The 12,808-nt window shown below is 38.4% G+C and overlaps 1 pseudogene; it reads right to left on the bottom strand.

Annotated features, from left to right (window-relative positions):
• LOC138148059 (serine/threonine-protein kinase ICK-like) overlaps nucleotides 1-12,808 on the bottom strand; it is a 134,227-nt pseudogene that overhangs the window by 55,933 nt on the left and 65,486 nt on the right.

The raw sequence follows: 12,808 nt of genomic DNA on the forward strand, positions 1-12,808 counted from the left end.
AGCAGAAGTTTATTTTGGCCACAAGGCTGCAGATTGAAGCTATTTTCAAAGCTACTTTCAATCTTTCAATAATATCGTTAGGCTCTAAAACTTATGCTCCTTTAAATTAGAGGATTAAGGCTCTCTGTTCATTTTCCTACTTCCCTCTCAGAGTTTCTAGTTCTTCCCCCATTTGATATCTACACGTGCTTGAATTTCTTGGACTACATCTAGGTCACTATGTGCAGGTTTGAAAGGCTCATTTTACAAGGGATGTTCATATTCTAGAGAGAATACTGAGGGTAGCAAAGATAAGTGTCAAAGCCAAAATATTAGAGAAAAGGTTGAAAGGACTAGGTGGTTTATCTCAGAAAAGAAGATTGAGGGAGAGTGTGATCATTATGAGCTTTATTGACTTTAGAAACTGTCCTGTAAGAAAGGAAAGAAGCATGTCTCTGTAGTTCTGAAGAGTAAGTTCCTAACTTACTCTGGATTTAATTTCTCTATTTATATCAAAGGAAGGAGTTTACAAGAGGACAAAACAATGAAAGGAAATCAAAAATAATGGGAAAAAAACTTGTACCATTTTGCTTGTGGAATGATTTTGTTTATAAAAGATTGTACAGACACGTGTAATTACATAATACATAAAACAAATTATATATATATACTCACACACAATATATACTATATCTATTTGTGTATGTGGGAAAGGAAGGAATCAATGAAACATTCATATTTTCATATGCAATCTTTTTCTGTTTTTCTTTGCATATGGAAATGTTCATATTTGTTAAGTTCATGATTTTTTAAAAAAGAAAATGATAAAAAGATCTGATTTTACTTCAGGGAAAAACTTGGAGTTACCAAAAGAAATACAATATGCCAAATGTAGTGCAGTCAATGCCTCTTTTGTTCAATTTTATTTTACATTCAGGGAAAAAAAATGCTTTTGCAATAATGACTTAACTTTTGTTGATTTAAAAAATGAATAAACATCTGCAAACTGGGTCTACTTTCCTCTCTGTATATTTTAATATGCATTGATCAGAGTCCAAAACTTGAAAGGCACTAATTTATCATTGGAGAGGAAAATTTTAAAGACTTAACCTCTCTCTTTATGGTCGTCAGTCTAAAATGAAAGGTTTTTGCTATACCATCTCCAAGGTCTCATCCAAGTCTAAGTCTACGGTCAGGTGTGACTTTGTGGAGGGGACAGCATTTGAACAAGGCTTTGTCTCATGAATAGAATTTTGAGAAATGGAGGTTGCTGGAGTATGTATGTATATGTGAAGAAGGGAATTTTAAGTTTTTCTCTTGGCAGACCTCCCCCAGTTCCTTTAAATGATTCTTTCTGTGATATGAGGGAGCTAGGTGCTGAAGTGGATGAGAGCACTGGGCTTAGAGTCAGAAAGACCAGAGTTCAAATTTGACCTCAAACACTTACTAGCTGTGTGACCCTGGGCAAGTCACGTAACCCGTGCCTGCATAAAACTGGAAAAGGAAATGGCAAACCACTTCAGTATCCTTACCAAAAAATTCCCATGAATAGTTGACCCATGGAGTCATGAATAGTCAGACATGACTGGACAACAACATGATACACTTTCAAAACTCACCGTCCTGTTCACTCTCTTCTGGATTTTCCTCAAATATTAATATCTCTTTTAAAGTGCATCACTCAGGAGGAGATATATTCTCTAGACCAGGTGTTCTTACCTTGGGGTCTATGGATAGATTCCAAGACATCTGTGAACCTGAGTGTGGGAAAAAATAAATTGTATCTTTACTTTCACTAAACTTTAACTGAAATTTAGCAATTCCTTCAATTATATAAAAATATTATTCTGAGAAGAGGTCTGTCCATTGACTTCATTGGATGGCCAAAGGGATCCATGCTATAAAAAAGGTTAAGACTTCCTGCTCTGGGCCAAGGCAGAGATTATCACCTCCATCAATCTGGGTACTCTTACTTCTTTTAAAAACCCAAGACAGCATTCTTTTTTAGCAGTGACCCACTGGACTCAAGTAAAAAATATAACCTCTAAAACATTTGAATCTTTCTCTGTGAATTTGCTGTCTAGTTACATCTCTCCCCTCTTTTGCTCATACAGTTGGTTTTAATTTTAATCTCAATACAGGACTTCCTCTTGATCCCTATTATATTTCATATTAATTTTAGTCCTGTTCTAACCTGTGGGAAGACTGTTGAATCCTGATTTCATTCTTTAAGGCATTAAATATCCTTACGAACTTTATTGCATCTGTAAACTTTAAAAATGCCCACTGTGTTCTTCATCAAAGTAAATGATTAACATCTATATGTTTGTCTGTATATATTGAACCTGGAGCCAAGGATAGGCACTTTGATGATATTTGTCCAGCTTGATATCAATCTATTAGCTAACATTTTTTTCAACAACAAGTTCAGCTTTTAAGCTTAAAATGATTAACCCAGGGCACACAGGGAAAAACAATATTCTGGATTAATGTGTTGCTCATCCTTGACTCAGCTTCTATAACCCATCTACAATAAGGTCTTCACATAAACTGATACAAAAGTACAGTACATTGAGTTGAAAATTTTAAAATCATCCTTAACAACTCAAGAACATCCATTGGGCATCCAAGTGGCTACAGTTTGAATCAAAGTATATAAAAGGTTTGCATGTTAAAATGTTTTCTCGTGAACATATTGCTTTTGGTCACATGATGAGCAGCTGTCAACAGTCTGCATTCTTTCTTAGAAATGGCACGAAGCAAGGACTGACTGGTATAATTCCTATGAGGGAAATAGTTTGTATAGAAAGGGTACACAGAGCACATACCCTCCTGATATGACCAATGTTTGAGCTTTCAGAGAAAGTGAGAATGATAAATCACACAAAGCAAGAATTGCATGCAAATATTCTTCAAGGGTCAGGTTTTCATTTTGTTAACCATGGGAGAGGGGAGAGAGTGAGTTGGTACCATGAGTAAAGGCTATCTACGAGATTTCCCTAAATAATCCCAATGTATGATGGTGGTAGGCTAATGAAAGAGAGCCTATGGCAAAACAAATCATTCCCTATCTCCCACCCTACGCCACCACACATACACACACAAATACACACCAACCACAAGTAATTCACTAATTCATCTTCTCAGTAAATCCAGTTTTTCCAAATATTGGATTTTCTTAAAGCAGGGGTATGCCTGCATATGTGTTTAAAACTCTGTTTCTTGGCATTTTTGGACATAGTACAAGAGCTGAATCTGTGGCCATTTATGATAGAATACTGTGCTTTTTCCTTCAAAGTGATTAGTGTAGGTATAGTCACACATTAATACCATCAAGCTCATCCCTTTTTTTTAAGTGTCTTGCATCATAAATATCGCTGAAATGAAAGCTAAAAATATGTGCAGCTATTCATTTCTACTTAAGAGAAAGTCATCATTTGCCTCTGCTACACAGATTTGGAATACACAGTTTGTCCTTTACACATTTGGCAAATACAAGAGCACTTTAAGTCTGCAGTTAGATGACAGTCACTCTAAATGCTAAATAACCATTGTTTTCCCTTCTATGCAACAGCTCTGTCCTTTATATATAGGTAACTCCACTGGGCTTTGCCAAGGAAAACTGCTGGGACTTCTGATGGTACAGAAAAAAAAAAAAGGAAAAATATTTCTTAACAGATCATACAAAAATTTTTATAGTCCTGTAATAAGAACTGGCCTTCTGGAAAACATACAAATCCAGTGTTTGGAACTAAGATTCAATGAATTCAACATAAATTAGAACCTGATGGAAATAAGGCATGTTTCTTATTTGTGATCTCCCAGCGTCTCTGTTTACAATGTGAAAACAGCTCTCCCCACCAAATCAGTATATGCTCATCTTCATGTAAACTGGATTTGTGTAATGATGTAGGATAGAAAATAAATATTCGCTAGCTAGCATATTGAAAAAGCCATTGCTGAAAACACATTTCACATTGCTTTAAAAAATCAACTGGTTACACAATATGATAAAATGAATAAATACAGCTGCAAAGTGTGCTTGCATAAATGAAGATATAATTTCCTTTTTGAATTTTGCTGCTAGTTTGCCAGCTATAAAACATTACAGTCCAAAGACCAAACCCATATCCACTATGTGCTGATGAGGGATGACAATAGGTTCAGCAGGAACTCTGATCTTATCTAAGACCAGAAAGCCTTCGATTTAGTCTTGAAAGAATTCAGCCCAAGCCAACTTGGAGTCAGAGTTGTAAAAGTTTATTGTACGCTTTACAGTGGGCAAGGATCCTTAGAGGGCCTGCAAGTTTATTGTTCGGCTATACAGTAGGCAAAAGTCCTTTAGGGGACCTGCAACCTCAAATGGGTAGAATTAAGGTTTTTATAGAATAATCCATAGAATCTGTGCCAATTATGCTAACTAGGTGATTAAGGGTGGGATTAGGGAGGAGTTAAGATGGGGCCAGTGTTTAAAGGGACATGCACTTTTAATGTAACTGTGCAGGCATATTGCCCATAATTCACTGGGAAAAAGCCCAAGGCGGGGCTACCTGGAGGTGTGGTTTTAGGCTTGAAATGTCACTAAGTCAGCTAGTAGTCAAGGGCTGACTGAGAAGTGCCCAGTCTGCCACCCATCAGTATCATGTTTGACAAGATGGATGTCTGGGAACCAAGGCTAAGGGAGACTCAGTGTATGGATAATAGGCTAAGGAGTTAACCCAGAGATAGGGTCCTGAAGGATTCATTGAGGCAGCTGCAGCAAGCACCCCAGTGTCCCCAGGGTCACTGCCACCACAGGATCTTAGATCTGCTTTGTTAAAGGAAAGCAACTCAAAATGGGTTAACACACTTACTTTAATCAGTCAAACATATATTGTTTACCTCATTCAGAGGAAAAAGGTCAGCACCCCGAACTTCAGAATATACAGACAGAATTATCAAGATAGGGAAACAGATCAAGTAGACAGTTTCCAAACTGTCCAACCATTACATCCATACCAAATCAACATCTGGGTTTTTCAAAGCCGAGGGGGGGCTCTCAACAACGGCTTCCCAGAATCCAGATCAAATCACAGAACACTTCTCAAAGTGAGCCCCAAAACAGAGCTACACATCAGGGCTTATATAGCCTTCTCCTGGCTCAGAGAATGTAACAACCTTATAGACTCACTGGCCAATCAAGAAGTATCTACTGAAAAACAAGCCTCCCACCCCAGGCTCCAGGTGCACTTTAGCCTAGGGGCAGGGAAGATCTTAAAAATTTACATTCCCATTACGGCAGCCAAGGAGTCAACCTAGAGATAGGGTATTGAAGGATTCATGGGGGCAGCGGGGAAATTATACAAGGGGGAAGATAATAGTTGCCTAAACTGGAATGTTTATAGATACTTTTGTGAGATTCACAGGTGTAGCTTGTCACTGTTCCAAGCTGAGATAAACAATTCATGAGTTGTTGTTGGGAAGAGTTAATGCTCTGAAGCTGGGGGGTGGGAGGGGCATGATTTTACAAACTGGTTTTACAGACTGATGTTGCAAACATAGATCCCAAGCACCCCATCAGTGCTATTTTTAAAAATTGGGGTTTTTTTTTTTTACTTCCTTGGGTTCAGCAAAGGACATAAGGTTGGTTAATAGCTGACCACAAATTTTTGAGCCAGATTACTCAGTGCATAAAATACTCCCAGTTTTAAATTAGAGACCTTTGAAAGTCATTAGTCATTCTTTTATGCCATAACTTGATACAATAAAATGACAATTTATAACAGGGCCCCTTGAATTTGGGCGATCTGAAAAGGAATAGTTAGGTTTTGAGTCTGAGTTCACTTAACATTAAAAGGTTAATCAGATTCAAATGCTTCAGAAAATTTCAAATAGCTATGTCCTTCTAGAGGCAGCATGAGGCTGGCCTTAGAATCAGGAAGATCTGGATTTAAGATCTGCCCCACTAGTGACTATGAGTTGCAGGTAAGTTCTTAGTCTGTCTCTGTGAAGGGAGTTTCTGCACTGGGAATTCCTCATGAGGAGGAAATCACAGGTATGGACCCAAATAACCATAAATATTTTTGTTTTCATTGGATATAACTTCCCTTTTGCCTTTAGGGAAACCCATTAAGGCAGTAGAAAAGTCCTACAGAGATGGGTCAAGAATAGGTCTTAACCTTTTATGTTTTCTGCCTATAAACCAGTTTTGTCATTTTTAATATTGTGTAAACATTCCTCTCCCAGGAACAGTCTCTACCAGACAAACACAATTTATCTTCCCTTTGCTTGAGAGAAATTAATGGTTAAGTTCAAATGTGACACATTATTGACACTAACATTACTATTAACTTGGTTTCCCAACAAATCAGAGAGAGCCCAAGTCCTTGTTCCTGATCAGACTGCCATGAAGTATCTGGCAAGGACAGTGGGATTACATGCTGTCTAGTCGTAACCAAACCCAGAGATGTGCAATGTATGTAAAATTCCACTTGGAATTTTGAGGGGGGAAAATTCCCCTGCCACAGTGAAATACCACTGATTATGCCTTTTAGCTCTTATTGTGGGGCATGAATATAAACTCCAATTGTCTGTGTTAGCCTTTAGATTAAACAGGCTTTTGTTCATCCAAAATTTAAAATGTTTTGCCAAAGTAGGATGAGGGGATAAAAAACATCCTTTTATACATAAAAAGAGATCAGGAAAATATCTGTTTTCTATGGGGTAGTTTTACATACAGTGAGCCAAGAAATAAATGTTCTCTAGGAGGAGTTTTCTAAGTACCCCAATTCTTGTTTATCTCTTTCTTGGGGTTCCACAGATATTTTCCTTTACCCAGCATTCTGTGTGTTTTCTGATGCTATCTCGTGTTAATTTGTCTCCAGTGTAATAATAATACTGATAATAACTAACATTTATATAGCACCAAACATAAACAAAGCATTATTTTCAGTGTTTTATAATTATTATTTCATTTGATCCTCACCTCAACTTTGGGAGGTAGGTACTAGTGTAATCTTCATTTTACAAATGAGGAAACTAAGGCAAAGAGAGGTCAAGTGACTGGTCCAGGCTCATTTAGCTAGTAAGTGCCTGAGGCAGGTCTTTCTGACCCTAGGTCCAATGTTCTACCCCAAGCCCCACCTAGCCCCTCTTGTCTCCTCAACCAGAACATAAAGCTCTCTAAACGCAGGAACCATGTTTCCTACTTCTTTTATATTCTCTTCAGTGTTGAAAACAGAACTCAACACACAGCAGGGTCTCAGTAAATAAGCAATATGGAATAAACAAGAATAACTATTGTGTATAAGTATTAAAAAATAAAATTAGAGAATCATAAAATTTCAGTGCTTGAAACTCTGAGGGCCACCGGGGCCAACTCATATCTGTAAAATGAAGCCCTGTACAGTGTATCCAAGGGCTCACCCAGTCTTTGCTTGAAGGCTTCCACTGAGGGGAGCCCCACTATCTCCCTGGGATGCCCACTTTATTTCTGTTTGGAAATTCTTCCTTACCTCATGATGAAAACTGTCTCTTTGCTTAGAGGGGTTAAATGAGTTGGTCAATATTATGCAGCTAGTTAGGGTCTGCAACCAGGTGGAGTGGTGAATAGAGTGCTGGGTTTGGAGTCAGGAAGGCTCATGTTCCTGAGTTCAAATCTAGTCTCAGACATTTATTAGCTGGGTGAGCCTGGGCAAGTCACTTAATCCTGTTTGCCTCAGTCTCCTCATTTATAAAATGAGCTGGAGAAGGAAATTGCAAACCATTCCAGTATCTTTGCCAAGACAAACCCAAAAATGAGGTCAGGAAGACTCAGACAGACTGAATGACTGAACAACAACAACAAAAAAAGAGATTTAAAAGAGTTCATTTGAAGTCCCTTACATTCTGAGGAGTCTTGTCGTGGAGGGCTGGGAAAAAGATTGAAGTAGCCTGGTCCTCCTGATGCTGGCTCTCAGGATCTGTGGTTGAAGCCTCAGTTATGTATGGGTACATTAGATGCTGTAGTGACTTACTGGGTTGGTGTGGTTTAGAAAAAATATGGGGGTGTGTTTTTCACAAGGGGTAGGGCAAAGAGTTCAGGGAGTCCAGGAACCCCAATAACCAGAGTCCCTGGAGAGCAGCCTCTGAATTCATGGACCCAAGCATTCTCTCAGTCAAGGTGGCAAAATTTATTACGCTATACAGCAGGTAAGAGTTCTTAGGGAACCTGCAACCTTAGAGGGGCACAGTTAAAGTTTATATAGGATAACTATAGTAAAACCTGTGTCAAATATGCTAAGTGAGTCAGGGTGGGATTAGGAAGGAGTTATGGAGTGGTAAATTCTTAAGGAACATGTACTTTTAATATGTACTGTGCAGGCATATTGCCCAGAATTCACTGAAAAATAGCCCAAGGCAGGGGCTGCATAGAGGTGTGGTTTTAGGTTTGAAACATAACTAAGTCAGCTAGAAGTCAGGGCTGATCAAACTGCCACCCATCAATGTCTTGTTAGACAAGATAGATGTTGGGAATAAAGTTATATTCCAAGCTAATGAGGGATTCAGGATGTGTATAATGAGCTAGGGAGTATACATATGACTGAGTCTAGGATATATGATAGGTATGACCCAGTACACAGCTGCTTCAGCCAGTACACAGTTGGGTCAAACTACTAAATTCCATAGGTAGATCTGGCCACTGTATTAGGAAGAGAGATGCATATTTTGTTAGGGCATACTGCCCTTGTGCTAGAGAGAAATTGCCTGAGGCAGTGTTTTGAGGCTAGGGAGAAATGTGACTTTACAAATTAGGGTTCAAGCACAGGCACCCAAGCACACCATCATTCCTCCCTTAAACAGATGAGACTCAAAATCATTTTGGATAAGGGACAGAGGTCTCAGCTTCCCAAGCTGCTTCATGCTGAGGGAGGCTATAGAGCTGTCCCTGCTTCATAGGGTCCCACCATTCAAGGGCTGGAGCCCATGACCAGTGTCTGGAATTTGGCCAATGTCAGGTCCAGGGGTGATGGGTCATGCTATTGGACAGTGGTTGGTACTCAGCCTGAGATATCATCTGCAAGTGAAGGGCACTGAGCCTAAAAGAGACAAATCTGGCAAAGAGATTAAACAAACAAGGACCAAAAAGGAGTAGGAGGAAAATGACCAGAAATGTGGTGAGCCTGGGCAAGTATCCTTTTCCAACAGGGCCATCTGAAATTTGATTGAACTATCAACTTGCAAATCAAGTTACATAATTTTTGTTTCTTAAAATACTGCCAAACTTCTTCACACTCAGTATACTTAAACCACCTGAAATTTGCACAAATATATCCAGAGCCACTATCTAGGGACAGGAGGGATTTTATCATTCTCATTTGTCCCCAAACCTTCTTCTCTGCTTCCATATTTTCAATTGAACTTTTTGATTCCAGGAAAAATGAGTCCCAAGGTGCCTGAATCCTTAACTTTGATGAAGTGAGGTGCTATTCAGTCTATCCCATCCAACAGTTCCATCCTAAGTCACCAGCACCATAACTGGCAACCTATTGAAGTTTGGTTAAAGGAGACAAACAAAGAGTAATACACAGTCACAGTATTTATTCCCTTAAGACTAGCAAACTTGTACAAAGAGTTAGAAGTTAATTTCCAACTGATGAACAAGAAAAAGGAAAAGGTTTAAATACATTTTAATGCCAGACCAATTCAAGGTAAAATTCTAAATTACAAGGAATTGACAAGGTGTCAACCTAGAACATCTGTGTTTTCTTTATCATTCACATATCATAACATAATACATGCCCTACAAAATATTTAGATAAGAAAAGGTTCCATTATTCAAAATAGTATCTTAGGTCAGAGTCTTATTCTTAGAAGAAAGAATGCTCCCAAGTTAGCCCTGTCTGGGGGAAGAGATATTCTCTGTTTACTCAGGGAACAATGAAGCTGTTGGGTCCATTTGGCTCCTCCCAAAAGGAGTATGTCCCAAGAAAAGGGAAGACCTCGCTTTCAGCCAAATCTGGTCTCTGGAGTTCCTGACACAGAAAAAGGCATTTTGAAAGTATGGCAAAGCAGTCTATTTGATTAATTCAGACTTTGATAAAAAAATTTGATATTTAATAATTATCATTATGTATAGCTTATATGTGTTAGGTGACATGATTTGTCTTGCAGCATCCCCGAAACCATTTAGAGAACTATGGTTGTAACATCCATAAAACCATTTAAAGGACCATGGTTCGACAGTATTATTCCTTATACACAAGAAGTAAACATATTTATGGGCACTAGAGAAGCAGGACTAGAATATAAGAGGATATAAGCAGCAGGTGACAAAGACATTCCACCGTCCTCCATAGCTCTCTAGTCTAGAATTGCCTGTCTATTTCCCATTCTTCTGTATTTTCTGAGAGCTCCTGCTAGTAAGCTACTGCTTTATATCTATTCACAGTTATGGAAACCTCTCTTCTATCTCATCTAGCTGGAAACAGACCAGTTTTTTTTTAAAGGTGGTTCAGTAATCTAAGTAAACATAAGACATAAGTGCTATTATTAGGCTTATTTTACAGTTGAGGAAACTGAAGCAGACAGAGGTTAGAAGTGATTTTCCCAGAGTCACATAGCTAAGAAGTGTCTGAAACAGGATCTGAACTCAAGTCTTCCTGATTCCAGGTCTACTAATCTTCCCACCATGCCACCTGGCTACTTAAAGTCTGAGAGATAAATTAGGAGATTATTGCAGTAATTATGACACAATGATGAAAGTCTGGGTGAACTAGAATGGAATTGGTTATAGAAAAGAAATGATGCTTCCAGAAGACATTTTGAAGACCCGGTGACTTACTGGATTTGGAGGTTAAACAAAAGGGAAGAGTCATGTTTGAGTCCTAGACTTTATTTAAGCCTGAACAAAAAGGAGAACTATGGTACAGTTGCTATGCCAGATAAAGAGAAATCAGGAAGAGGACCTGGTTTGGCTGTAAAGATGAAATTTAGTCTAAATTCCTTGAGTTAAAGTAATGGTAGGACATTAATATGGAAATGTGCAAATGGTGCTATAGAAGAGAAATAAGTCAAAGATAGACATTGGAGTAATCAGGAGAAAGGGGACAGTTGAAACCATGGTTCTAAGAAAGCATAAGCTATTTTAAAGCTGAAGACTGAGGTTTGGGGAACATCCATAAGTAAGAGGTGACAAAGGAACACAAGTAAATAAAAAGGCAAGAAAATGGTCAGAGACATGGAAGGAGTACCAGATTAGAGCTATGGAAGTAAAGAGAGGAGGAAAATTTAAGAAGGATTGGATGGGCAACAGTGTTAATGATACAGAAAGTTGAGATGAGGCCCAAGGAAGTCATAGCCTTTGGCCTATGGACCTAGATCCCACCTTATTTATTACCTTTTTTGGTGTTCTTAGCACTTGGCAAATTTTGAATACTGTCTCAATTTCACTGGCTCATGGAAAGAGTGGCTATAGCATGTAAATTTCTGCTATGATGCATCCCACTGCCCAGACATCAACAGGAGAGCTGTAGTTGGTAGACCTTAGGAGAGCTTCTGGAGCCCAGTACATGGGGTAACAAAAATGGATTGCTATTTATTGCTTTCCTTAATTGAAATTTAAATTAAATAATGTGATTAATGCCAGTGAAAGAGTTTATAAATTTCATTTTTAAATCTAGCTAAGTGTGAAATATAAACCTGTCACAGTTTACACCTAGAGATGAATTAATGAAAAAGCACAAGACCCTAATGCAAAGGGACAAATTGGTTGCATCATGTGAGATATAGTTCAGCATATTAGTACAAACATCAAGCAAATGGGGTGGCTAGGTGGCGCACTGAATAGAGCACTGGCCCTGGAATCAAGAGGACCTGAGTTCAAAATAGGCTCAGACAGTTGACACACACTTACTAGCCATATGACCTTGGGCAAGTCACTTAACCCCAATTTCCCTGCCCTCTCCCCTCCAAAAAGCAAAAACAACAACAAAAAAACACTAAGGAAAGAGATTTTTCTGTGAGGTTTTGTATAAAACAGAGGATGATAACTATAATTCTTTGGGGAACTGTGTAGGCCCCCATGGGAAAGTGGGATTCACTAGAATGTCAAAGAGTTCTTTCAACAGAAATTTCATGGTCAGTTTTCTTCCAGGGTATCATATGGACTACTTCCCATATGTCTCTGTATCTGTTTATGAGATCCTGTGAACCCTTCGTATCTTCTGAATTTTCCATGGTGTAAAAAAGGCAGTCCCATACTCTACATGTATTTGTTATGCTGAATGCTTGCATGGGTTACAAATAATTCCAAGTGAGTATAATGAGCCAAGAAGAGAAGCTGGCCTTCATGGTTCATAAAACTTACGTGTGAGTCTTGGGGACGTCCTGGGCTAGAGGTCACACTACTATCTTGAGCTATAAGTGATCCCTCAAAATTTATTTGCATTTATTTCAGAAAGACCTGCAAAGCATATGATTGATGGCATAATCACTCTAGACATAGATCTCTGCAACTCACGTGCCTTTAGGCAAAAATGCTTTAATCTAAAAAAACCTTCTTTATACATATAAACCAAAAAAAAATGCTCTTCACAGAAAATGTACAACATGAACTATGTATTCTGCCTAATGTAATAATGTCTACTCAAAGTATTTCTCTTAATTAAAATGTCAATGTGACTATAGCATGACAACTTTAATGTTATCCTTAGAGTGATAGGTTCTTCATTTAAAGAAAATAATTTTATGTATTTGAAGGAGAATAAGCAGTATTCACCATCTTATAGACACAGTCTGTGGTTGTTTCAATCGGATTTCTCTGGCTAATCCAAAGTAAGCTATTTTCACTAGTTCTGGTCCCATGCAAAGA

The sequence above is a fragment of the Petaurus breviceps genome, unplaced genomic scaffold (genome assembly GCF_028583685.1).
Source record: "Petaurus breviceps papuanus isolate PSGF00001 unplaced genomic scaffold, PetGlider_PUasm1.0 90822, whole genome shotgun sequence".
In the NCBI taxonomy this organism is placed as follows: Eukaryota; Metazoa; Chordata; class Mammalia; order Diprotodontia; family Petauridae; genus Petaurus; species Petaurus breviceps.